Source organism: Sus scrofa, chromosome 1 (genome assembly GCF_054392235.1).
Source record: "Sus scrofa isolate SSC_HxYL_T2T_F1_AM1 chromosome 1, Sscrofa_HxYL_maternal_Yorkshire_Landrace_v2.0, whole genome shotgun sequence".
Lineage (NCBI taxonomy): Eukaryota > Metazoa > Chordata > Mammalia > Artiodactyla > Suidae > Sus > Sus scrofa.
The window spans coordinates 65,662,447-65,687,875 of NC_139383.1; the positions used below are offsets into that span (position 1 = coordinate 65,662,447).

Here is a 25,429-nt window from a genome sequence, read left to right on the forward strand (position 1 = left end):
AAGAGGAAAAAATAGTGAATGGTGTTATTTAAAAATAAGACACAAATAGAAGAAAACTTTTAGAAGGTCTTATGCCAAAAGGTCAGTGATTATAATTTAATCCTTGGATGCTATGATTGTGAGAAAAGCTTTTTACCTGTGGTTTCCTGAATTTTTCCAAGCTTCGTGCAAAGAGTATGTGTTATATTTCAGAATTATATAAGGGTGTGTGTGTGTGTGTGTGTGTGTATGATGAAAAAGATATTTGAATTTACCTTCAAAGAAGCTACAGCTGATGGAGACAGACACACAGATTGGTGATATCAGAACTGATGAGGACCTTGAAATTTTCTGAGAGAAAAGTTGCAATAATCTGAGTTAGCTATTAATAGCTTTTAATCTCTATCTCCTAACAGTGATGTTTTTAGGTGCAAATTGAATTCCTTTTCGAAGTTTACTCTGCTGTTCTAATAGAAAATTACTAAGGAAAGTAAAAGGCCTTCTCAACTGGGGATCAGAAACTTCCTACTCCTCTCATCAGAAGAATTTTACATGTGTATCTGGCATCTCCATTGTAGCATCAAAGAATGACAACCATTACCATTTGGTTCTTGTTTATTCTGACATTACAGCATATTGGTTAGCAGAGCAAATCTATACACAGAATGAAAACTGATGATCTGCTTGATATCAGCCCTTCTTTTTCTATCGAAAATTGGAAAATATAAAACAATGCTAATGTCGATTAATGGCATAACTAGTCATTAATTCACCAGGACTTTTCATGCCAGGCCAAGACCCTAAATCAGAAGATGAGTGTCAGATTTGGATACTATAGTGTTTCAGGAAAACCAAATTTTCAAAACCAAGGGCATTACATTGAAAGGCGGTTTCTGTAGTGCTTTGATATGTAACTCTGACTGAAACGCAGCAGGCAAGACATTAATCTCAACTTTCCTGTAATAGACCACTGATGCTCCAGGAAAATAAAATTATAACACTCTCATGTTCTTCCAAACAGATTGAGCAATGTGCCAAGAGGAATTATACCTTAAAATCTCCTATTTTGTTTTCCATAATACGGGCGAGAGGAGAGAAATATTGTGTACTTGGCTATAAAATCATAATGAGTATTTATTTAGCACATTTTTCTTTTAGAAATTGTATGTGAATTGAACTAGAAAATGTTCCATTTTCCTACATCATGCTGTTTGGTACTCAGGTTGTGAGTGAGTGTGTGTTTGTGTGTGTGTGTATGTGTGTTTGTATATGTCTTTGCATGTGCTGTTATAACCTATCTGGCCAAGCATGGACTGTCTGAAAAGATTAAGTGCACCTATTTTGAACTGGAGGCTGCCTGCCATAATTTTTAGCTAACCCGTTCCCTTCTTAGTGAAAACAGAAATAAAAATATATTGTGCACACTTCATTGCTAGAGCCTTTGACCTCAGCTGCCTGTCTAGCTGAGACTGTGATGAATGCTTTGTGTCCCTTCATTTTTAATTGCTCATAAATTGTTATCCCACGAAACACAAAACTAGCCTTGTCCTCATTTTAGTTGGGGTTGGAGGTCAGCCTAACAGTAATACAATTAAGGAGTGTCTTTGTGTGGGGGTGTGGGACTGAGGAGGGCACCAAGGTTGCAGAAGAGGGGTAAAGGAAAACACAAAGAAAATTCCAATTTTTGAGCAAAAACATCACAAATAGAGTAAATCCTGCCTGTTTGACAATTGTGTCCAAAGTGCTTTGAAGGGCATTTCTGGACAGCAACAAAGAAAGTGAATTATACTTCATGACTGTGTTCACGTAAAAAATGTGTTTTTGTGATTCATGAGGTTGAGGATAAATTAATTCTATAGAAAAAAAAATAATGTCTGGTTTCAGAAGTGCCACTGAAGCCCAGGTTGTTTTCAAAAGACAGTGTGTATGGGAACCTGAGGCAGAAGCTAGCCTTCAGCTTTGTGTCACTCTCTGTCATCCTGGGTAGCAGCTCGCAGCGATTTCTCTGGCTCACATCTGACTCCAGTGCACCCTGGATCTTTTCTGTTGGTTTTGCAGAGTCAGTCATTGTTTTCAATTATACTCCGTCTATTGCTCAGCAACTAAGGTGTGACCTTAAACAGTCATGTTTAAAATATCAATGAAACCAAAGCTTTGAATTTCTTTTCTCATTTGTGAAGACTGTCAAAAACAGAGATGATTATGTGCTTTCTTTATTCTGCCTAAAATAGTGTTGAAAGCCCAGCTAGTGGCCTATTGACTGATTTTATTATTTTGATTAAACCAAACCAGAAGCAGTGTGGTCTTCACGCAAACAGAATAGGACTTAGAGTGAGACCACGCCTTTGCTTTTCTTCCAGTCATTCTTCTGACATCCTTTAATGTCAAGCAAGGGGTTTGACTTCTCTGGTTAGACTGTTTCCAAATGAAAATATACCTTCAGTATTTACCTTATAAAAATAATAGGTAGGCAAGGGAAGCTTATGTATGTGTTACAGCCTTCTTTCTCAAAATAAATATGTAAAAAACACATTTTGGCAGTTGCTGTGATTCTTAGTCTCATTTTAATCACTATTTTCTTGTTTTAATCATTTCATGATACCTTCTGATTATTTTGTCAAGCTTGCTTAAATTTGAGTAGCCAAATGGTATCCCCACTATTACCTACTCTGTATATTTTCTTCTGAATTTATTTGTATCAAGTTAACTGTTTTTTCCCAGTAGAATTTATACTCCTTTCTGGCTTATCTTTGGCAAAATAGAGAACAGCTTAACTATAACATCACTCATCAATGCACAAATCTGACCATCATTACACCCTTCTATGCTTATGTTTGAAGCACATATGATATGCCAGGCACTGTTTTAGGTATTGAGGATAGGATCATGAACAAAACAGAAAAAAATTCTGTCTTTAATGAAAGTGACATTCTATTTATTTGATCAATTTGGTCAAATTCTAATTCCTAAACATGTAAGCTAAAGTATAATATAATATAGGCAGGGACAATAGGGGTGTATTAATAAAATCACTAGATTATAAGCTAGGAACTTGGAACTAGAGATCAATTCAACCATTCCCTGGCTTTAAAATTTTGTCCAAATCATTGGATTCCATTTTCTTTGTTTTTGAAATGAGTTGGTCTTTTCTAGTTCTGAAGTTATGAGGTTGTCTATATAAGGGAGAAATAAACCCCTGATCCTGCTCCTCAGTGAGGCAGGGTTGGGAGGAGAGAGAGGAGAGAGAAAGAGGTGGGGGAGAATTATTTCGTAGATAAAGATGAAGAATATCCCTACCTTTGGCTAGACATTTTTGCCAGAAAATTTCAGAGCTTTTAAAGCTTGAAGACAATGAAAAATTATTATTTTTAGAGACATTTTCTTTTTCCTTATTTTATATTCTAACAGAAAGCTCATTGCAGTAGCAAGTGATTCTGGTGCTTGGTTTCCTGGATGTTGACAGTATTGGCACTTTGTCATAAGAAGGAGGGCAGAACTAACTGGTTCATAAGGTTCCCAGTGGTCCGAAGAGCAGAAAAATCTGTTAGAATCATGATGAGCGAGTTGGCTGAATTCAGCAGCACACCAGTCTAAAACTGATCATCTGTGCCCTCACCAGTAACTGCTCCTTGACTGCAATAAGAATCACTACAGCTTTACATGCTACCCCAAATGATAATAATGATATTTCCCAGGGAGGAAAGTTTTGTTTTTTATTTAAGGCATTTCACAAAAATCCTCCAAACTGAAAAAAAAATCTAAATGAAAGTATTAAATATCTGATATGAGAATTAGAGATATATCAAAGTTTTACCTAATACATGATACATAGAATGAAAGTTGTCATTTGTAATAAACATCACAAACACTTTAGACATTAATATGTTCAGTCTCAAATAAATGGCTGAAGGAATATTTTAAATTTTTCTAGTTTTTACTGGAACTTAACTCTTTTTCCCCTTTTCCTATTTGAGAAGTTCCTGATGGCTATTGATGGAGCTTTCTGTTTTGTAATTTTCCTGAAGACTGGAAGAATAGGATTCTCACACCACCATATCTAGAGCTTTCCAATGAGTGGAAGAATCAAGATAGAATGATGTGAACACACATCCCCTTCTGACAAATGGATGCTTTGTTCTGTTTTGTTTTGTTTTGTTGGTATTGACTCTACCTGCCCCCCTCATAAGGTAGACTCTGTGAGAGCAAAGGATTTTGTCTGCTTCCCACCATCCCCTTCCTAATTCTGCCATATGTAGTGACTGGACTATGGTAGGTGCTCAATAAGCATTTACTGACTGAATTAAAATGTCTATTACTTCCTGAAACATAAATAAAACCACTAGGCTGCTGTAAATCAGTTCCCAAACACAACGGGCTCTAATGCTAACTTCCTCAAGATGTTTTTTGCTACTACTTTCTTCTTGAACTGTCACATCCCTGCAGGGTTGAAATCGTTGAATTAACCTTGTTCATTTCTGCTTTGGAATATTTGTTAGCTCCTGGTTTGGTATGACAACAAATATAGTTCAGTTTTAAAGTTTCAATTCCTAGTACAATCAATACTCTTGCCTCAGGCCTATGGTTAGTTTTTTCACCACTCTATAGAGAAATGTGTAGGATCTAAAGTAGTATCATTGAACAAACATATTCTCTTTGGAGATTATAATATTACTTTTATATGATTATTTGTAAAGTATGGTTTTGTCATGTGGTTTTTGTCAATGTGTATTTTTTGTCATTTAAAAAAATGTATTGATAGAACTATTTAAAGTAACCCTGAAAATAGTTTTCAAAAGTAACTTGGCTCATAGATTTTATCATTGTTTTTCTGGAGAATTTATATTTGAGGAAAACAGGGTATCATTAAAAGACCCCACAGTTACATAACTACTCATAGAAGAAACCTTAAGACTGTGCATAAAAATTGGGCATTCACACATGGCAAACTAACAACAGCTATTGGAAAACACGTGAACATGACAATTTTTTGTTATCACTCAGCATTTTTTTTTGCAATTGTATATTCAGATATGAGTACCTAATAATAATGCTAACTAGACTAGAAACAGCAATTGAAAATTAAAGAATATTTCACCTGTCACTACTGAGCATCTTCCTTATGCTGCCGTTTCTTCAAAAAGTATGGTAGTTGATGACATTTACATAGTTAGAATCCCGTGGTAATTCAATATCTCAGTTGCATTTGTCTTGGGTTTGTCAACAACAGCAACAACAACAAAAAACCACCGTAATGCTATAATAGTAAATATTGCACAGTCATGTCATCATGTCATTTGTTTCTTACCCAAAGAAAGACAATCATATCACTTCAGGTCCTACCAGGACATGGAGGAAAATACTGTTTTGTATCTGTTGGTGAACACAATTACTTGCTAAAAATGTCACTTGTCATAAAGACACTCATAATTGTGTGTCTTTCTTATGCTCCTCCAGCTTTGCAGATTGCTGTACCATTTGGGGCCATCCAGCTGGCTCAGAGTGACCTCTTCTGTCTTCGGTGTTTATTTGCTTGAATTTTCTGGTGGATGGAAGTTTCCCAGTGTGTTTCCCTTCGCTCCTCACAGTTACCCAGGGCCAAAGGTGTGCATAAAACCATAGTGTGGGTTTGTTAAGGGAATAATAACCAGCCCAATTACTAAAGTTCACAGGGCAGCAATTTTTAAACAGTGATTTCTAACTGATAACTGCAATCTTAGGATTCAGTAACTCTCAAAACTTTCACAAAACTATCTTAGTGGCCAAAGAAACAAAATGTTTACTCTTAGGATCTGGGATCTAGTCAAAACAGCATGTCATTAAAACAATTCTTTTAAATACTCCATTTTATCTGAAATGTGTGTGAATGTTTGAATTCTACACCCATAACATATAGATTTACTTTAACATTAAATAATTTCTCCCAAGACTAAATACCAAATGGATGCTCCCGGGAGGTTTGTCTTTGTTCATTAGCATTTCCCATTTCCAGCACCGTAACCAATCACCAGCACAGACATACATTGGTTATTTAGTGATCATCACAATGATAAATAACAACTAAGGTTTATTGGTTTCACCAAGGGTTTCAGGGTGCTGTCTCCCAGCACCTAACTGGCATTTCATGTCCCTGTCAGCTCAGAAATACATGCAAGATCAGCAATATTCTTTTTTTTTTTTTTTTTTTTAATTTTCCCACTGTACAGCAAGGGGGTCAGGTTATCCTTACATGTATACATTGCAATTACAGTTTTTCCCCCACCCTTTCTTCTGTTGCAACATGAGTATCTAGACATAGTTCTCAATGCTATTCAGCAGGATCTCCTTGTAAATCTATTCTAAGTTGTGTCTGATAAGCCCAAGCTCCCAATCCCTCCCACTCCCTCCCCCTCCCATCAGGCAGCCACAAGTCTCTTCTCCAAGTCCATGATTTTCTTTTCTGAGGAGATGTTCATTTGTGCTGGATATTAGATTCCAGTTATAAGTGATATCATATGGTATTTGTCTTTGTCTTTCTGGCTCATTTCACTCAGTATGAGATTCTCTAGTTCCATCCATGTTGCTGCAAATGGCATTATGTCATCCTTTTTTATGGCTGAGTAGTATTCCATTGTGTGTATATATACCGCTTCTTCCGAATCCAATCATCTGTCGATGGACATTTGGATTGTTTCCATGTCCTGGCTATTGTGAATAGTGCCGCAAAGAACATGCGGGTGCATGTGTCTCTTTTAAGGAGAGTTTTGTCCAGATATATGCCCAAGAGTGGGATTGCAGGGTCATATGGAAGTTCTATGTATAGATTTCTAAGGTATCTCCAAACTGTTCTCCATAGTGGCTGTACCAGTTTACATTCCCACCAAAAGTGCAGGAGGGTTCCCTTTTCTCCACAGCCCCTCCAGCACTTGTTATTTGTGGATTTATTAATGATGGCCATTCTGACTGGTGTGAGGTGGTAGCAATATTCTTTCATCAGAGTTCTTCGGGAACTAGTCAAAGCCCAGCTCACCTAAATGATTAAATCTGTATATTTCTTTATGTTTCTCTCTCATTTTCTCTTCCTTTCTTTTCTTTTCTTTCTTTCTTTTTTTTTTTTTTTTTTTTTTGAGAGAAAAATAGCTAACAAGTTACCAGGAATTCATCAGAGAGAAACATAAACCCACTCAGGAAAACTCAGAGGTGAACAAAATAGGTGCCTGACCATCAGTCCTCACGACTCTCTTTTCCCTGAAAAGGAAGAAGAGACAATTTTCTGCTAGAACACCACTATTTTCTCTGTATCTAGTTTGTGCATAGTCTCAGCCACTTCCCATGCACAAATCTATAAAATGTCTACAAAACATAGCAAGTGCCCTAGGGTTGTTCACCCTATGTTACAGAAATGCAGAGCTTTGGTTTTTTGGATACTCTTCATTTCTCAGCCCCCATACAATGGATGTCACTAATGTCACCTTTCAGTAAGATAGCCATGGCCAGCAGAAGGCCTGGAAATGCCAATTGTAATTAACTTTCTTTTCAAATATGTTTGACAGTTTCATGCTGAGAAGTACTTCTTACCTTTTGAACTTTCAGATTGCTTGGCTGAGCAAAATGTGTATCATTTTCTTTTAAAATTACCTTACAAAGAGTTATGTACTATGATATTCTTGCACACGTCAGCCATTTATAAGAGATTTAGATTTTTAAGCAGATTATCCTTGTTCCAAATGAGAGACCTTGCTTTTGTCTGAAGCATGGGCTATGTTCAGGTGCATTGCAGAGCCCCAGGACAAGGACACTCATATATTCATAAATGTCAAAGATGACGACCCTTTCTCATGGGTCTATCATCCCAGCTGCTCTAGAAGGTAATATTACTGAGACCTGTGAAAGCCAGAACATGCTTTTTGGGAGTAACTAAAGATAGGAAAGAAATGCTCCTTGGGTCCAGTTTCCTACAATATGGTTATTCATCATTTTTAAAATGACATCAAAAATCAATAAAAATGGAAGACTTCTATAAATGCATCTTTTCCTAATTGAGAGGCTTAACCTGACTTTTGCAGTAAGAATAATACACCTTACTGTGACCTACTTAAAAAATGTAAAAAGTCACTTTTTTTTTCCATAGCAGGAGTACTCGTGTAAAAAAGAAAAAAAAAAAAAGTATAGATCCTTACCAGCATTTTGATCAAGGAGAAAGGTTTCATACTTCAATAGTGCACGTAATGGAATTGGTCAGATTTGAAGCATGGGAGCACATTTTATCTTAGATCTTTAATTTTTTACAGTTCAGTTGACAGAAATTTAACTAAAATGTTGGTTATGTGACCAGTAAGCAGACTCCCCCAAATAACATTTGCCTTAATTTTACTGTAGATTGTCAGAAAGGGTGTAAAATAAGTAGATTTTTATTAGTGTTTTGGTTAATTAGAAATGATTCAAAAACAAGTTCTGTAAGAGTATTTTCACCCTCCTCAAGATTACAAATGTATCAACTAATCCTACTTTTCTCAATGGATGGCAAACCCTAGGAACTACCAGGTAAATATATACACGAAAAAATAAAATTTTCAATTATCTTCCCTAGCTATCAAGGCAATAGAAGATATAGGTCATCGGGGTTCACACTGCCCTAAAAGATGACAATATAACCTTTTTTTCTAAAAAATAAAAATGTGAATAAAAAACTACATTCTCTATTCCCTCAAAGTAAAAAAACAAAACAAAACAAAAACAAACAAAAAAACAAAACAAAAAAACCACCTCTAACCTATAGTGTTAACAATTTTAATGTAATATTGAAATCATAAAAGCCTTTTGGTTCAAACTTCAGGTAAAAATGTGGTTTAGCTTCCTGTAAATATATTATTTGGTGTTCTATTGAGCTTACTCTTTTTTTTTTTTTTTTTTTTTTTTTTTGTCTTTTTGCTATTTCTTTGGGCCGCTTCCGCGGCATATGGAGGTTCCCAGGCTAGGGGTCAAATCGGAGCTGTAGCCGCCGGCCTACGCCAGAGCCACAGCAACGCAGGATCCGAGCCGTGTCTGCAACCTACACCACAGCTCACGGCAACGCCGGATTGTTAACCCACTGAGCAAGGCCAGGGATCGAACCCACAACCTCATGGTTCCTAGTCGGATTCGTTAACCACTGCGCCACAACGGGAACTCCTGAGCTTACTCTTTTTAAAATTTTTATGTAAGTTTTCAGGTCAAGAGCATTATAACGAGACCTCTGTATACACTATACAGTGATCACCAAGACAATTCTACTTGCCATCCATCACGCACAGTTGATGGCCTTTTGCCCATCTTCCCCCTTTTGCCCACCCCCCCATTCCCTTCCCCTGTTGTACGCAATAGTCTGTTCTCTGTATCTATGAGCTTGGTTTTGTTTTATTTCATTTGTTCATTTGTTTTGTTTTTATAGATTACACCTATGAGTAAAATCAGATGGTCTTTGCCTTTGTCTGATTTATTTCACTTAACATAATACATCCAAAGTCCATCCATGTTGTTGAAAAATGACAGGATTTCATTATTTTTATGACTGAATAGAATTCCTCTGCATGTATTTATATATGTCTTCTTTATCCATTCATCCACTGATGAATACTTAGGATTTTCCATACGTTGACTATTGCAGTTAATGCTGCTATGAACATTCTTTTTTAATTAGTGTTTTCATGTCTTTTGGGTAAGTATCCAGAAGTGAAATAGCTGGGTCTATTCTTAATCTTTTAAGAAATCTCCATACTCTTTTCCATAGTGGCTGTACTCAACAGTTGCTAAATACCTAGACTCAAACTCTTATAACTCAGTTGGGGTATCCCAAAGCTGCCTTTGCCTACACATACTTTTTATCACATACATTAACTTTTAGACTATTCCTTAAAAGTCTTCCCAAACTTTCTCATGCCAAAGAGTAGGAAGAAGGAAAAAATGGACATGAAACCAGAGAGTAAAATCTGATTACTGTCTTTAAAGAAGGCCCTTCAATACAGTATTTATGAATGCAACATGGAGAGGGAAATTGTATTTCTGAAAAGAGTCCTATCAGCCATGTAATCTAATAAAATTAGATTATTAGGTAGTCACACTGGGGAAGCCATCTAGAGTTCTGCCCCAGCTTCCTACTTGTATGACTTCAAATCCTCTGTGAGGCTTCTCTCCCCATCAGGCTCCCTTTTAAAATAGGGAAGCCAGTTTTTTATGGGGCCTCCCTGATTAGGGTAGGAATGGAACTCGGAAAAGACCAGGTCACTATTCTAAACCCTGAATGAATATTAATTTATTTAATCCTCTCCCCAACCTGTGAGATATGGACTAAGCCAAATCTTTTGGTCCTTCTTCCAAAGAATTTTCTGAACCCCACCCCATCTCTCATGTGTCTCAAGTTATCCAACTGCTTCCAATGCCCAAAACTCCTAGACTGTCATATCCAGTTGCTATGTCTTTGCCTCTTTACCCACTGCAAAGCGATCATGTTCCCAAAGCATCTCATTTTCTTTATGTCTCCATACCTTTCCAAAACTCTAAGTAAATCCTACCCACATAAATTACACTTAACACAAATAAATTCCTCAATTGCCAACTTTTAGGCAGTCAAAAATTGTCATCAATGCTTTTAGACATAAAAGCCCTGATAGAGAATTGGTGAAGCATGTTAACTGAGGCCCTTGGACTCCAGAGAACTAATCCCAGAAGTATCAGGTCTTTCTGCCACTCCAGTCTCTCCTCCAACAAAAGCTAGCCCTATGCTTTTGTTTCTCTGAGTATTGGGCCATGATCCATGAAATCATTTTGCTCCCCACAAAGCCATCTCTGTACCTGCCTTCCACAAGTTTAGAAAAATATTGTCCAAGCTACAAAAGCAAACTCGATAGGTCATTTATGTTTCTAGTAGTCACATTCTTAAAGTATAAAGATAGGTGTATTCATTTCCTAAGGTTGTCGCAACAAAATATCACAGACCAAGTGGCTTAAACAACAGAAATTTATTATCTCATAATCTGGAGGCTGGAAGTACAAGGCCAAAATGATCAGGGTTTGTTTCTCCTTGGCTTGCAGACAGCTGCTCTCTCACTGTGGCTTTTTCTCTGTGCATAAGCTTTTTTTTCATGCTAAATCTTTAAAATCTCCCTACTTCATATATAGACTTCCTATTCCTTATTTGGCTTTTGAGGTCAAGTCTAACCTGTTTCCCAACCTCTCTGACATCTTCTTCCTATATTATCCTGTTACACAAACTACAGGTTATCTAAATTAGTGCTCACTATCATTCTTAAAAATTCACTAAATTTTCCTAGCGTCAAACTTTTTCTCACATAGTAACCACTGCTTGAAATGAACTACATCAAGTTCCGTCACTTTCTCAAGTTTCAGCTCAAGTGCTGGCCCACAATGCCTTTCAGAATCAAACAGCTAGATCTTTGGGGGGAGCCTCTATTATATGCTAGAAACCAGTCAGTCAAAAACGAATGAACCAGGATTCCTAACTGAAAAATCTCAGAGTTTATTAGTGGAAACAAGCTCATAATTATCAACAACTATTTATTACTTCAACAATTATTTATTAAGTCCCAGTAATATGCCAAGGACATTGTTCTAGGGTTTGGGGATATAACAAACAAGTGAGGCAAGGTGCCTACACATTCAAAGAGTCTACACTCTAGTTGTGAGGGTAACAATAAATACTCAAAATAAATCAACAAGAACATAAGTGATGGTGGTACGTTTTCTGCTGATAATTATAATAGGGAGATGTGATGAGAGTGACTGCCTGACTAATCCAGGTGGGAAAGATAGTGACCAGATACATGAATGACAAGAAGACACCATGTGAATCTTGGGGAAGGGCATCCTGAGAAAAGTGAACAGTTATTGCAAGAATCATAAAGCCAGAAAGTGCTTGGCACAATTGAAGGACTACTGGCACAAATGAAGTGGTCACTGGAGACCTAAGGGATTTCTGCGGAAAGCGGAACTTGTAAAGAAGCAAGAATGGAATCACAGATAGCAATTATGATGTTCTTGCAGTGATCCAGGCAAAAAGTGACAGGTGCTTAAAAAAACGGCAGATATGGAGCCAGGGAGAAGTGAGCAAATTCAAGATAAGTTTCAGACAGTCTGTGAGACTCTGATGAACTGGATGTGTGGAGTGACAGAGTATAATCAACTTTCATAATACAATGTCATAGAAGCAAACCTTAGGGTGCACACAAATATTTAGCAGAAAGGAATGAACCATGTGTGTGTTTTGGGGGAGGGTGTGTCATCAAGCTCCCCTGAAAACAGTACTTCAGATCTCAAGTTACTCCAAGTAATAGCTACCTAAGTTTGTGTTACCTCTCCTAATAAAATATAATCTCAAAGGCAGAAAAGTTGAGATTTTTTTCTTGCTTTCTTCCCCACACACAACACCCAGAATAGTGCTTTATGAATAATAACTAGCCATATAAGTTTTGGTTGAATAAATAAATGAACAAGTGTAAATTTAAATATTAAAAGTGTGATGATAACAGAAGAATGGAGAAATTTCATCTGGGAAAAGAGAGGTAAAGAAAGATGTTGATCTAGAGGTAAAAGTGCAGTGTTTAGTAGAAATGATCAATGGTTATATTAATTTCTATTCCAGGATAAAAGGGAAGTATAGAAATTTACTACTATCTTTTTCAGGCTTACAACTTGGTAATTTTGAGTAGAGTTATATCTTCTTAGAATAATCAGCCACATGTTATTATGAATATTAATAAAGGTGTTAATAATGATGATGATGATATAGCACCTCCTCTACTCTAAATATGGTGAATAGGTGCTCTGTAGACCTCTCATTTAATTCTAACCCAGTTCTGAGAGGTAGCTCTTTGTATCTTCATTTTACAGATGACTGAAGGAGCTTCAGAAAGGTTGAGTACCTTCCTGAAGCCACACAGCTAAAGTTGAAGAACTAGGATTCACACTCTTTTTTTTTTTTTTTTTTTTTTTTGTCTTTTTGCCTTTTCTAGGGTCGCTTCCCGTTGGTATATGGAGGTTCCCAGGCTAGGGGTCTAATCCGAGCTGTAGCCACCAGCCTACGCCAGAACCACAGCAACGTGGGATCTGAGCCAAGGCTACGACCTACACCACATCTCACGGCAATGCCAGATCCTTAACCCACTGAGCAAGGCCAGGGATCGAACCCACAACTTCATGGTTCCTAGTCGGATTCGTTAACCACTGCGCCACGACGGGAACTCCAAACTCATTTTTGAATAGTTGTTGACTTTACCAACTATTAACAGCACACTGTGCTCTCCTTGTAATTCTATAGCTTTCTGAGTCAATTTTATTTATAAATAAATTTATTATTTTTTAAGACATATACTTGTGAAAACTAACTGTAATCCCCTGCTGAATCCCTTCATGGGAAAATTTAAGTTCACCTCAATTCCAGTTTTAATTTTACATGTTTGAACCAAGCAAGCACTGTACATATGTTTATTACATCTGTAAACTTACTCTACAGTCTTATTTCTGTGAGAGATCAATATTTATCATTTTGGTTAGTGGCATCCATTATATTTTAATGGATTCACATGTTTCCTGTCCACACCAATATAGTGGTCCAGAGTCCTAAAAAAAAAGATGAGTGGAGAGTCACTGCTGTTAGTGACATGAAAGCAATGAAAACCCATCTCACCAATGTACAGATACTGTGTCCAAAACAAAAGTAACCCCAAACCAATTGACCTCTTTTTCAACAAAGAGGCTTCTAAACATTATTTTTACCTACATTTTCCTTGGTCATTTTAATCAGATTTGAAAATGGACTTCTATTTTATAATAAAGGGATTTTTGCCCTTATTTCTAGAAAATTGGGAATCTTGGTACTTAGAAGGGAATGAGCCCTATTACTCTATCTCATAATGCTAATCAACAGTGGAGGAGAGGAAAATAATAACCTAGCTGATCATACTACAGAGAGTGAGCAGGAAGCTGATGAGGCTTATTGCTTTCAAATGTCGACCCTATTTATATCAAACATTCAGAAAAACAGGACCAAATTCCTTCTGTAAGCAACCGTGGCAAAGCTGTGCCCTCTTATTTTTCAAAATAAGATGTTTAAATGAGGCACTCGGTCTTCTTGGGGAGCAAATGATTGAGACAAATGTCTGAAAAGGCTTCTTGGGAAGGAGTGTCCTTAAACCATCCTGGATAAGAATCAACTCCATTTCAAATATCAGGAGTAAAGGCAACTGACAACCCTTCTTTCAGACACTTAGCCAGCCTTGCCCTCTTTATTAGGGTGAGTTTTGAGCAAGAGACTGGGAGCATCCTTGGGCTGGTGGAAATTTTGTCAGATATGTTCATTAGTGCCCTTTTTCATTTCCCCCACATAGGTTCAGTCTGCAGGTGCAAATCCCCAAGTCCATTCTCTGGCCCATCGCCAAGAAAGCCTAAGGGCAGGAGGGACAAGGCATTTGGGTTCTGATACCAATTGCTGATCCTGATTGCTCAGCAGTGTCACTGCAGTTAGACTAGTATGCATTTCCTCATCAAGGAGGAATTCTGATGCTACACACCATAATTTGTATAATTAATCTTCTAAGCTTTTCTGAAATCACATTTTTGTTGCCCGTCGCTGTTGTTAATAAATGCCACAGCTGTATCAATCCACACTCAATACTAAGAGGAAATCACACTGCACACAAAAGTGGAAATGCAGACCTAGCTCCACTGAAGTTGTCACTAATGAATGATGGGCAAAATGCTGCCATCTTTTGGTTATTGACAAGAGTGAATGGGGGTGGAGTAGTGGGAGTGGAGAATAGAGTTGTTATTTTAAATGCAAATTCTCCAGGTTGCTGAGACCTAATAAGATAGCTCAGAAAAATGTCCTTTAGAATTTCCAGGTTCTTCCTCTTTCGCTCACAGTGGTTTCCGGTTTCCATTGCTCAGTAGATTATGCAACAAAGGGTTTGTTCCTCTCACTGCAAGGACTTTGCTGTGGAGTCCAGTAAAGAGAAGTGGATACAATAATACAGCAGAGGGCCTGTTAGCTCTAGTAAAGAACAAGTGGAATCAGGTTGATGTAAACAGTCACTTCACCATGACTGTGGTTCACTCCTCCTGCCTCAGAAATACTTGAGAGCACCTTGCATTATGTTGCATTGAAATTGCGTTTCCCAGGGTAATGAATTATGTACCATTTGTACTCCAGCCTCTTTTGAGTACTCAGCTCTAAATGTTTGCATCAGTGCCAGCGAGTGTAAGGTGATCTCATTAGGGCAAGAGAGGTGGAATATATATTAGTAGACACAATATAATTCTCCAATAGCTTCCTGTCAATCTGCGATTAAAATGCAACTACACATGCCATTTCTTGGGAAAGCTACAGCGCTACAATTTCATCGTGTGGTCCAAAGAAAAAAATGATCCCCGAGAGCTGATCTGGCCTAGTCAATGTACTGCCACAAGGCCAGAGCTCCTCATGGAAGTAGCTGCTATGAGGCAGGAAGTAACAGAAGTCCTCTCAGGTGGAGGGGATCTCCATCATGCACCTGCTGAGTCCATTAGACCTTTCATTTTCCTTCAGTGGCTAGTTCTGAGCATCCAACAGTGTGTATCCTGCATTTTTGAAAACTGTCCTGTTGGACATTTCCCAATTGAATGTTCTCTATGTGGCAGTCACTTTTGAAATATTTACTAACTTACTGTCTTATTTCTTAAGAAGTTCCACAGAGCTGGAAAATAATTGTCCCATTTTTTTGGGTGAAACTGCCAGGATGACGTGTGGTGGGCAAGATGCTTTCTTGAATTTAACATAGAGGTCTGCCTCTATGACATGATTGGACTCTCTGGGGACAGATGCTATTAAACGCATGGAATTATAAGTTTTTGAACTTAAAGGTACAAACTGGATCGTATACTGTCTGTAAGACAATTGTTTAAGCAGTTTTAAGTATACCCTCTGAAAAGACAGGTGTAATGTTCATTCTAAACATCTGTAATCTGGCTGCAAGAAGAGATGGTGTTTTATTTTTGCTTTATAGACTACCTGAAATATGCATATACATATGTGTGTGCATATATTACATATATACATATAAAATTATATATACATGTATATATTTTATATAGCAGGTTTTTAAATGAAAGCGGCTTAGTAAGTAAACTGTCATTGTGAAGTGAACATATGTTTTGATAACACCACCAAAGAAATTCCTTCTTTGAGTGTGTGTGTTTGTCTTGGATGATGTTAGAGCAAATGTGTGAGAATGCTTCTTTCTGTACCTTTCTGCTTCAAGAAATGCTGTCTAGAAAGAATATTATTGGCACCAATGAAAGAACAAGAATGTATAAGCATTTTACACATCTCCTTTTTGAGCCTTTCAGTCAAATGGTGGACTGAACACAACACATAGCAAAAATAAAAATCCCACACAAAATTAAAAGGAGATCTTCAAGATGAATATATCTGAATCAGAGTAAATCTCAATCAAAAAGTCATGTGCCAAGGTGAGCTCATTTCAGGGCAGCCTCTTCCCTCTCCTTCCTATATCTAATCCCATGCATCTGTTCATTCATTTGCCCCCCTCTTTACTATGATATGGTTCCTTTAGGTTGCTTGGCAACCATTATAATGCTGCTGCACATGCGTGCTAGATAATAAATCCTATCTTGCTTTATTTTTCTCCTTTTTTAAAACAAGGAATTACAGAGCAAGATATTTTCCTTCTTTTCTAATGGACAAAAAAAAAAAAAAAAAAAACCACATCTGTGGGAATTTCAAAAGCACATAAAATGCCTGCAAGGATGCAGATAAGTAATTACAATTCCTGACAAAGTGTAACTGATCATTGCGTAATGGCTCTACATACAGTTATTATTTGCAATGGCCTCCTCTTTTAAATATGTACATTAACACACATATGTCGATATATGTTTGTGTGGAACTATAAAGAGAAAGGGAAGAAAGTGACAGCTGTTATATCTCAAACAAAGAAAATCAAGGAAATTCCCGGAAATAATCTTGTTATATGTATGTGCATGCATATATATATATATACACATATATACACAAACACACACATATATATATATATATATTTAAAAACAAAACAAAACAGTGGATTCAATAGTTAGAAAGACCTGGACTAAATCCATCCACTTTTTTTTCTGTAAGAAATCAGACAAAGCTTATGGCCTTCCCCTTCCCCTCCTTGGCAAATCCAAGTGTCCTGCTGCTTTCATTTGTTTTTGATCTGCCTCATTAAAAGACTATTGATGGCTTTAACTATTGTCCTTGTTTAGGTGCTGATTTACAAGCACTAATATCTGACTGTGCGAGATTAATGGGAGTCTAGGCAGTTTACGATTATCCTGAGGTCCCTGACCACACATGGAGGGGTTTGGGCAGGGGTCATGCACTCCTATGAAAAACTCCAAAGCAGGCTTAAACCTGGGAACGTTTTAATAGGATTGAATCTGTAATAGGATTTGGCAGCTTGGCCGAAACTGGATGGTGTGGCTTGTTTGGGGTTTCTCTCTTTTCTCTTTATGTATGTATTTATTTATTTATTTTTAGAGTAGAGTCATTATTATCTTGGAATAAAAGGCTAATATTTTACATTGAAGTCAAATAGTGTTACTGTAGTTTAAAGAAGTCCTTAAGGGGAAAAAAAAAAAAAGCTATACGATATAGGATATTAAAATAAAAGAACTCTGGGCATGAAATGCTGTTTCCATTGTGTAGTACATTAAAAGGTAAAAAAAAAAAAAAATTGACAGAAGAGAATAAAATTTCTATTGTAAATGGCTGTGTATTTTTAGCTAAAAATGCTTTAAGGAGTCTAAAAGGCACTGGCAACGTAGGGCTATTTACAAAAGGGGATATTTCTCCCAGGCAGGAACAGCTTTGCCCTTCCTGGTACCACATTTTGCTGGACAGTGAGGCACCCTGAAGCTGAGTTCTCCTTTAGTCAAACAACAAGCCTACTCTGAGTGACAGCAGGAGTGCAGTGGATTCAGTTTTTGAATAATATTACAAACACGAATAAAATTCAAAGTAGAGGTACCACACTCTTGATAATATCCCAAATGGAATTCTATTAATATTTTAGTTCCCATTTGAAATCTGGCACAAGGGGCTGTAAGCTTTGTCAACATTATCTTCTATGTCAATTCACTTGATTATAGTGTCTAAATTTGAGAACAGTGGTGGTAAAATTATTTAACCTCTTGGACTCTGGTCATTGGAACACTATAAGGAGACTGTCACTTAAAGATGCCCTCATTAATTTTGGTGGCCCAGAAATGGAAAGGCAAGATATACAGCCCTGGCCTAGAGGGTCACACCAGTGCCCTTTTACAGGACCTAACCTGTAAATCTCAAAGCACAAAAGAAGTTATGGTGGCTATAAGACCTCATAAAAAGGTAATAGGAAAATAAATTACAGATTTTGTTTTGGATGGCTTTGAAAGTCCAGGGGCCGCAGAACTTCTAGGAAATCTAAACTTCAAAAATCTAAAGCATATTTTTGACTTCAAAGAAATTCACTTTCACACCCAAATATGTAGCCTAGCCAAATCATTCTACTGTATTATGTGCTATCATTCTCCTTCACTAAGTCTCACAATTTCCACAGAGAAATATAGAGATGACATGAACGAATTCTTTCAGCGTTCTTTCACAGAATCATTTCAGTCTTTATTTTTACTTCCAAAAACTATTTTTCAAAATCCGTATTTTGTTATCCTCGATCCTTCAGTGCAAGATCTGAAGGACTGTTATTATCATTATTACTATTATTATTGCTTTCTAAGTACATAATACATCCTTCCTGCAATAGCCACATCTGTAAAACTGTAAAACTAAGCATTGATTATAGTTGTGACTATTTTCTCATTATACAGAGGAAGGAAGTTATCTAAGTCTCCTTTTCACAGATGAAATAATTTATGCCAGTGATTTTAGGGTCCATACAACACTGACATTATAAGAACCACAGGAGTGTTGATAGACAATGCCATGAGGTCTCTTGGACACAATGCTTTGACCACTGGCCAGGGCTGAGGTGGTCCTAGTGCCCTCTAAGGACAAAGCCACAGGAGAGCTGACAACTGCTATAAATGCTCTGGATTCACCTTAAGCAGAGCTTTAAAAAACACTCTATTCCTAATGTTCTCCAAAATCTTTCCCAAATGTAGGTCCTGTTTCATTATCATGATCACAAATTTTTACCACTTAAGTCCAAATGCTAACAACAGTCCTCATTGTTCACATCTCAAAAGGAAGAAAAATGTGTTACTTAATCAAGTAGCCTGGTATTTCCTTCTCTAAATCCAAACTACGTTGAAATACAACCTGACCAATTGCTTACCCTTTACCATTAAGCAAATATACTCAAAGAATCATGGCCCTTGGTTTTGCAGACCAAGAAACGGATGATGAGCTCTGAAGTAGCTTAGCAAAGACCTAAGAACTCCACCTGAGTTCCGCTCAGAACCAATTCATACTTTTTTTTTTTTTTGGCTTTTTAGGGCCCTACCTTAGGCATATGGAAGGTCTCAGGCTAGGGGCCAAATCGGAGCTACAGCACCACAGCCACTGCAACAGGGGATCCAAGCCACCTCTATGATCTACACCATAGCCCACGGCAATGCTGGATACCCCACCTACTAAGAGAGTCCTCATGGTAATAGTTTCCACTGAGCCATGATGGGAACTCCCCTGATTCAAACTTTTTAACTTTGAAATGCCTTAGAAATGAGTTATGAAGTCCTGATCCTGCTCTCTGGATGCTAATATACTAACAGTTCTTTAACACTTGCATGAGTTTTCAAAAGTAATTTGGTTGGAGTTCTCATCATGGCTCAGCAGAAACTAATTCAACTAGGAACCATGAGGTTACAGGTTCGATCCCTGGCCTTGCTCAGTGGGTTAAGGATCCAGCGTTGCTGTGAGCTGTGGTGTAGGTCACAGACTTGGTTTGAATCTGGAATTGCTGTGCTCTGGCGTGGACTGGCAGCTGTAGCTCCGATTAGACCCCTAACCTGGGAAGCTCAATATGCTGCAAGTGTGGCATTAAAAAGCAAAAAAATAAAGAAAAAAATCAAAAAGAATTTGGCAAAACTTATCCCAAACCCTTATAACCTAATTAATTAACATAATTGCCATAAAAAATATTTTGACACAAAAAGACAATAATTTCATTTTACTGTCAATTTCTGATTTTCAGAAATATGAATTAAAAGTAAAAAACTCTTGAAAATTTTCAGCTTTTCTCATTTAGAAGACAGATCTGATGGAAAGATGATGCATAGCATGTGTATGTACAAAGAGAAAGATAAGGAAAGAAAAAAGATTACAGTTGTTCAATGATAACATTTATGAAGCAAAAGTTGCAACATTATGGATAATCATCTTATTTGTAAAGCCTCAGAAGAGTTAAACTAAATATCTATGAAGTAACTTAATTTTCTGTTCTTCAAAAATATCCTTTCAGGACACTGAATCCATCAGGCCAAGCAGCGCCATAGGAGAGATGGCAATTTTCACTTGACCAGATTTCATTCAAAAAGGAACACTCAGCATATCTATTTGGGAGACAGGGCTGTTTGGGGGTTTTGGTTTTGTTTTTGTTTGGGGAAAGCTATGTCATTACAATTTACTTTCTAATTTTTAAATGCAAATTGTACTTAGAACCATGATCAGAATTACTTGTTTATGTTTAATTATGGTGCTCATGACTGCATGGAACAAATGTAAACATTCATCAGCATGTATGGAAACTGCTCATGGCTACAGTGTCAGCTGTGCCTGTTCTTTGCCTGATCCCAGTAGTAAGTGAATCTTGGCAGAAATGGAAGATAGAGCTATGAAGTGAACCCAGTTCAGAAGCAATGTGACAGCAGTAATATATATATGCACATTCTTCTCTCCAAAAAGAATCCATCTGATTCAGAAGAGAAAGTCTGACTAATAGTTGATTTCATTTAAAATGTCCATTCTTCGGGAGTTCCCTGGTGACTCAGCAGGTTAAGAATCCCACCGTTGTCACTGCTGTGGCTCAGGTGGCTACTGTGGCATGGGTTTGATCCCCGGCCATAGACCTTCCAGCCAAAAAAAAAGTCCATTCTTTTTCTTACCAACGCATCTCTTCCAGGCAGGAAAAGAGAATGTGAACAATGCTTCTCACAATAGCAAATGAAACCACTATTCCAGAGTGTCCCCAGGTGAGATATGCTATTCAGGTGTTCTGGGAATGAGGTGGGGATTGCTTGGTCAAATAACTTTGATGAAATAATTGACTAAACAAAAATTCACCACTTTTTTTTTTTTTTCTTTTTGCCATTTCTTGGGCCGCTCCCACGGCATATGCAGTTTCCCAGACTAGGGGTCGAATTGAAGCTGTAGCTGCCAGCCTATGCCAGAGCCACAGCAATGCGGGATCCGAACCACGTCTATGACCTACACCACAGCTCACAGCAACGCCGGATCGTTAACCCACTGAGCAAGGCCAGGGATCGAACCCACAACCTCATGGTTCCTAGTCAGATTCGTTAACCACTGAGCCATGACGGGAACTCCTCACCACCTTTCTTTAGTGCAGTTCTAGAGACCTTAATATGCTAACACATTTTGAATGTTCCAGAGAGCTACAGCATACATAGATTTTCTGCACCTACGGGGCCACAGAGCCCCATTTCCACAGAACATGGTGTGACAATGGCTGCTTTGCTTTCTGGGCCCAGGAAGGTTATTAGCTGGTCAGAGAATTGCAGTGGGAGGCCGGTGGCTTGTAGCTGCAATGCAGCCTGGCCTAGCAGGCATTACTCACTGTCTGCTGGAAGGCTATGCCAAGGTCCTCTGGAAACCAGGATTTGAAAAGAAGAGCTCAATGTCCAGAAAAGAGGATGGAAGTAAGGCTAGAAACTGAGTCTCTGGATGGTCCTTCAGCCTTCATCCATCCCTCTCTGCCTCACCTGTGGTTTTGCTTGAGAGCAGCCAGACTGCTGGAAGGAAACAATTCAACTAAACCAGTTTCCTCATCTCCCTGGCTAAGAGCGCTTGAAGAACCTTTTAAGCATTGGAGATGAAGTGGGAGAATTATACAATAAATGCCATCATTGCACAGAGCCCAGCAGGGAGAGATGTAGAGCATGGGGCAAAAGATGGTTCTATCAGCAGCCTTTAAGCTTCAGACAGAAGCTAGATAAGAATGAGGCTACACTTACAAATAGTGGCTGAGTCTGAGGATTTAACATGGGCCGGGCACCCTACTAACCACATAAGTCGTTTCATTTAATCCTCACAACAGTCACCCTAAGAAATAAAATCCCCATTTCATAGATGAGGAAATTAAAGCTTAGAGACAATCACAGAAGTCACCAAGTCAGTGAATAGTAAATTCAGCATTTGCCAGAGATCTGACTCCAGTGTGTGTAGAATTAACTGTTTTGCTATTCAGCCTGGGTCACCATGTCTCACTTCAACTAAGATACAGTATAAGCAAAGTACTTCCAAAAAAGCCTTGTCATCACCCAATTCCTCCTGCACAGAATTAGCCAGAATAAATCCCACTGAATGGAATAGGTTAGTGCATGTTTTGATTTTCATGAATAAGGATAAAGCAATTTTGAAGCACCTTTTCTTTCAAATAAAGTGTAGCCTTTTGTTGTTAAGTTTATTAGGGAAGGAAGAAAAGATGGAGAAATATGAAATGTACAGTGGCTGAAAAAATTGAATATGAGAATTAATAAATGGCTATTGTAGGAAGTAATTTAAAATACAATCATTTTCTAAATTATTGTGATTGTTATTTAGGATAGGACGTCACATGAAATATATGGCATTGCCACAATACAACGTGACCCCACCAGGGTTAACCCAACCTAAACAACAAACCTCTGAAATCTCTTACTTCTGCATTTAGGCAAATTTGCAAGAAATGTCACCAATCACCCCACATCCTCTTGCACTGTAAAGTGGCCTGAAATACTACCATGCACCTTATTCAATGACCAGCATCAATCTGGGGCATGGCTGTCCATCATTATCTAGGTCATTATGGATGGGTCTCATGCCATCAATCAGATGGCTCCATAGCTCCCATACATTTCTGGTCACCATTCTGGAGGGAAAATGAAATGCTCCAGAAAGCATGCTCCAAAGGTTTTTTTTTTGCTTCTAATCTTCATTAGCCAAACATAAAACTGGGTAACTAAAAACATAAGAGAGTTAAGTTGGTATGTTTTTTCCAGTTTAAGTAATTATGGTAAGTTTGTGGTTGAGCAAGAGAGCTGACAAAGGAGATTCCGAATTTTATTTTGATCATATGGATGTGCCTAAGCCACCCGTTCACTTAAAGGAATTCTCCTTAATAATAGTACGAAGATAAATCTGACTTTGCTATATTATGTTATTCTGTATGAATTTATGTACATGACATATGAGGAAAGATAAAAACGTCTGCGTCCCAGGTGTGTCACCTAGGGAAAAACTGCCTCCAGGCACAGGAAACTGCCTGTGACCCACTTACAGGGCATCAGGACTGCTATGAGGCAGCTTTCTGGGACTTCTCCAAGTCAGAGAATTATACCTCACTACCCTCTCCAGAACACAGGAGACCCCAAAACACAAGGAGTTGGTCTCGGTGCCCTTCTACTATCTCCAAGCTGAGTGGATCCAGATCAAACTCTCCCGGCTTTCTTCACAATCTCAAGGCCTTTGCTGGAAACTAAATGCTTCCCTAACTTTCACTCCCACCCATGTCCCTTGGGCCTCAGTTCTTGGATATCAGAGGCCTTTGATAAAACACCCAGATACTTACTCCCAATCTCTCCCATTTCCATCCCCCCAATGTGAGCCAGCTCCAGCGATTTTCACTGGTGGCTGAAGCTGGGGTCCAGGGATCATCACAGGCTTGCGAATGTCTAAAGGACTGATCCAGTCATGTGACAGATAAATTGTTTACTTTCCAAATCACAGTTGCTGTAGCCCAGGAGAAAACGTGTCAAGTCTGCGGGGTGCAAGGAGACAATGGAGGTTGGCTCTGATACTGTAATGCTTGCCTTTGTGTTGCACTAATTACTTGGCCCCAGTGCTTATTTGGCTCAGCAGTTGGAGGAGAGGCCTTGCTTTTGCTCTCTGGTGTTTGTGTCATCTTAGATAAACTTGCAGGACTCCCTTGTCTTAAAAGATGTGCCTCACCTCAGAACCCCCTATTTCACATGGTCACAACGATAAGAAGTCTGCTTATCCTGAGCCAGAGTTCAAGGTTTTACATGATCAGCACTTGCCTATAATGAACTAGTTGTTCAAGCAGCAAAATAAGACAAAGCAGCTTAGATTTTTATCAAATATAAGATTTCAGTTGTTCTTGACTTTTAGGACTGTGGAACAAAATTAATTATGTAACATATTTGTCTCCAGTAACGTGAAGACTATCCCACTGCCCTCCTTTTAACCACGAGTCAGTTAGTACTGGTGTAACTAAACAAGAGTGAACTTTATTTTTAACAGCCACTTGCAAAATTCAACCTCATGGCTTCCTTGTGTTCACACAGAGTAAAGGAGGGAGCCTGACAAGTGTCAGGACTCGACCTGGATAATGGGCCTCGATCCAATAAACTGTGTTCAATGATTTCTTCAGCCAAGTGGCCAGGCTCTCGCCAGATACTCTAAGCTCTTCCTTACAGCCCTACAGGGACAGCGCTGACTTCTTCATTAATACCGCAAGGTTAGCCATCGTGATTCAGTTACCTATAAAAATATACTATATTGACAGGGATTATTTACAGGGAAGGAAGATTTAAACCTGTGGACTGTGAAAAACATCTGGGAACTTGTCAAAAAAGTGCAAAGAGGCTGCCTCCCCATAAAAACAGAGCAACTTTCTCTTTCCTAGGCAGCTTCTCATTTAGGGCCTTCCTGGAGTTTGCTGATATGGCTATAAGGACCCAAACACAGGAAGATATAGAAAATTCTCTGACATACACCCCCACCCAAAAAAATAATCTCCCCGCACATTTTAAAGAACTTTAGAGTTTCCAATGTACTCTTCTATTCATTTTCTTATGAAGCTATAGGGCATAAAGGATGATGGGATTTAAATAGAACTTTTCCTTACTAGCTACCAGGTCGAGACTAGTCACGTGCTGAGTAGGGTTATTTCAGTAGCAGCGACAAGGAGCTCCATCTTTTAGATTTCTAACATAACAAAAAACTTGCTCACTTCCCAGATCGTGCTGAAAGGTGACTTTATGACAACATTCCATATGACAATGCAACCGCTGCTCTATTCATTATTACCAGAAACTTAGCAGCTTAAAACAGCACCCAATTATTTACTCACTGTTCCTGTATGTCGAAGTCTAGACATGGTGTGACTGTTCTCAGCTTAGAGTCTCACAAAGGCTATAATTAAGGTGTCGGACAGAATCATCTGGCACATACTCTCTTCTGGACTCACGTGGTTGTGGCAGAAGG

The 25,429-nt window shown here is 38.2% G+C and overlaps 2 protein-coding genes across 9 annotated transcripts in view; one reads left to right on the plus strand and one right to left on the minus strand.

The window, feature by feature from the left end:
* Window positions 1-25,429, plus strand: part of LOC102160801 (uncharacterized) — a 1,256,521-nt gene that overhangs the window by 1,067,241 nt on the left and 163,851 nt on the right. The gene's annotated exons all lie outside the window — the stretch shown is intronic.
* Window positions 1-25,429, minus strand: part of LOC106508906 (uncharacterized) — a 352,985-nt gene that overhangs the window by 79,674 nt on the left and 247,882 nt on the right. The window lies entirely within an intron of this gene.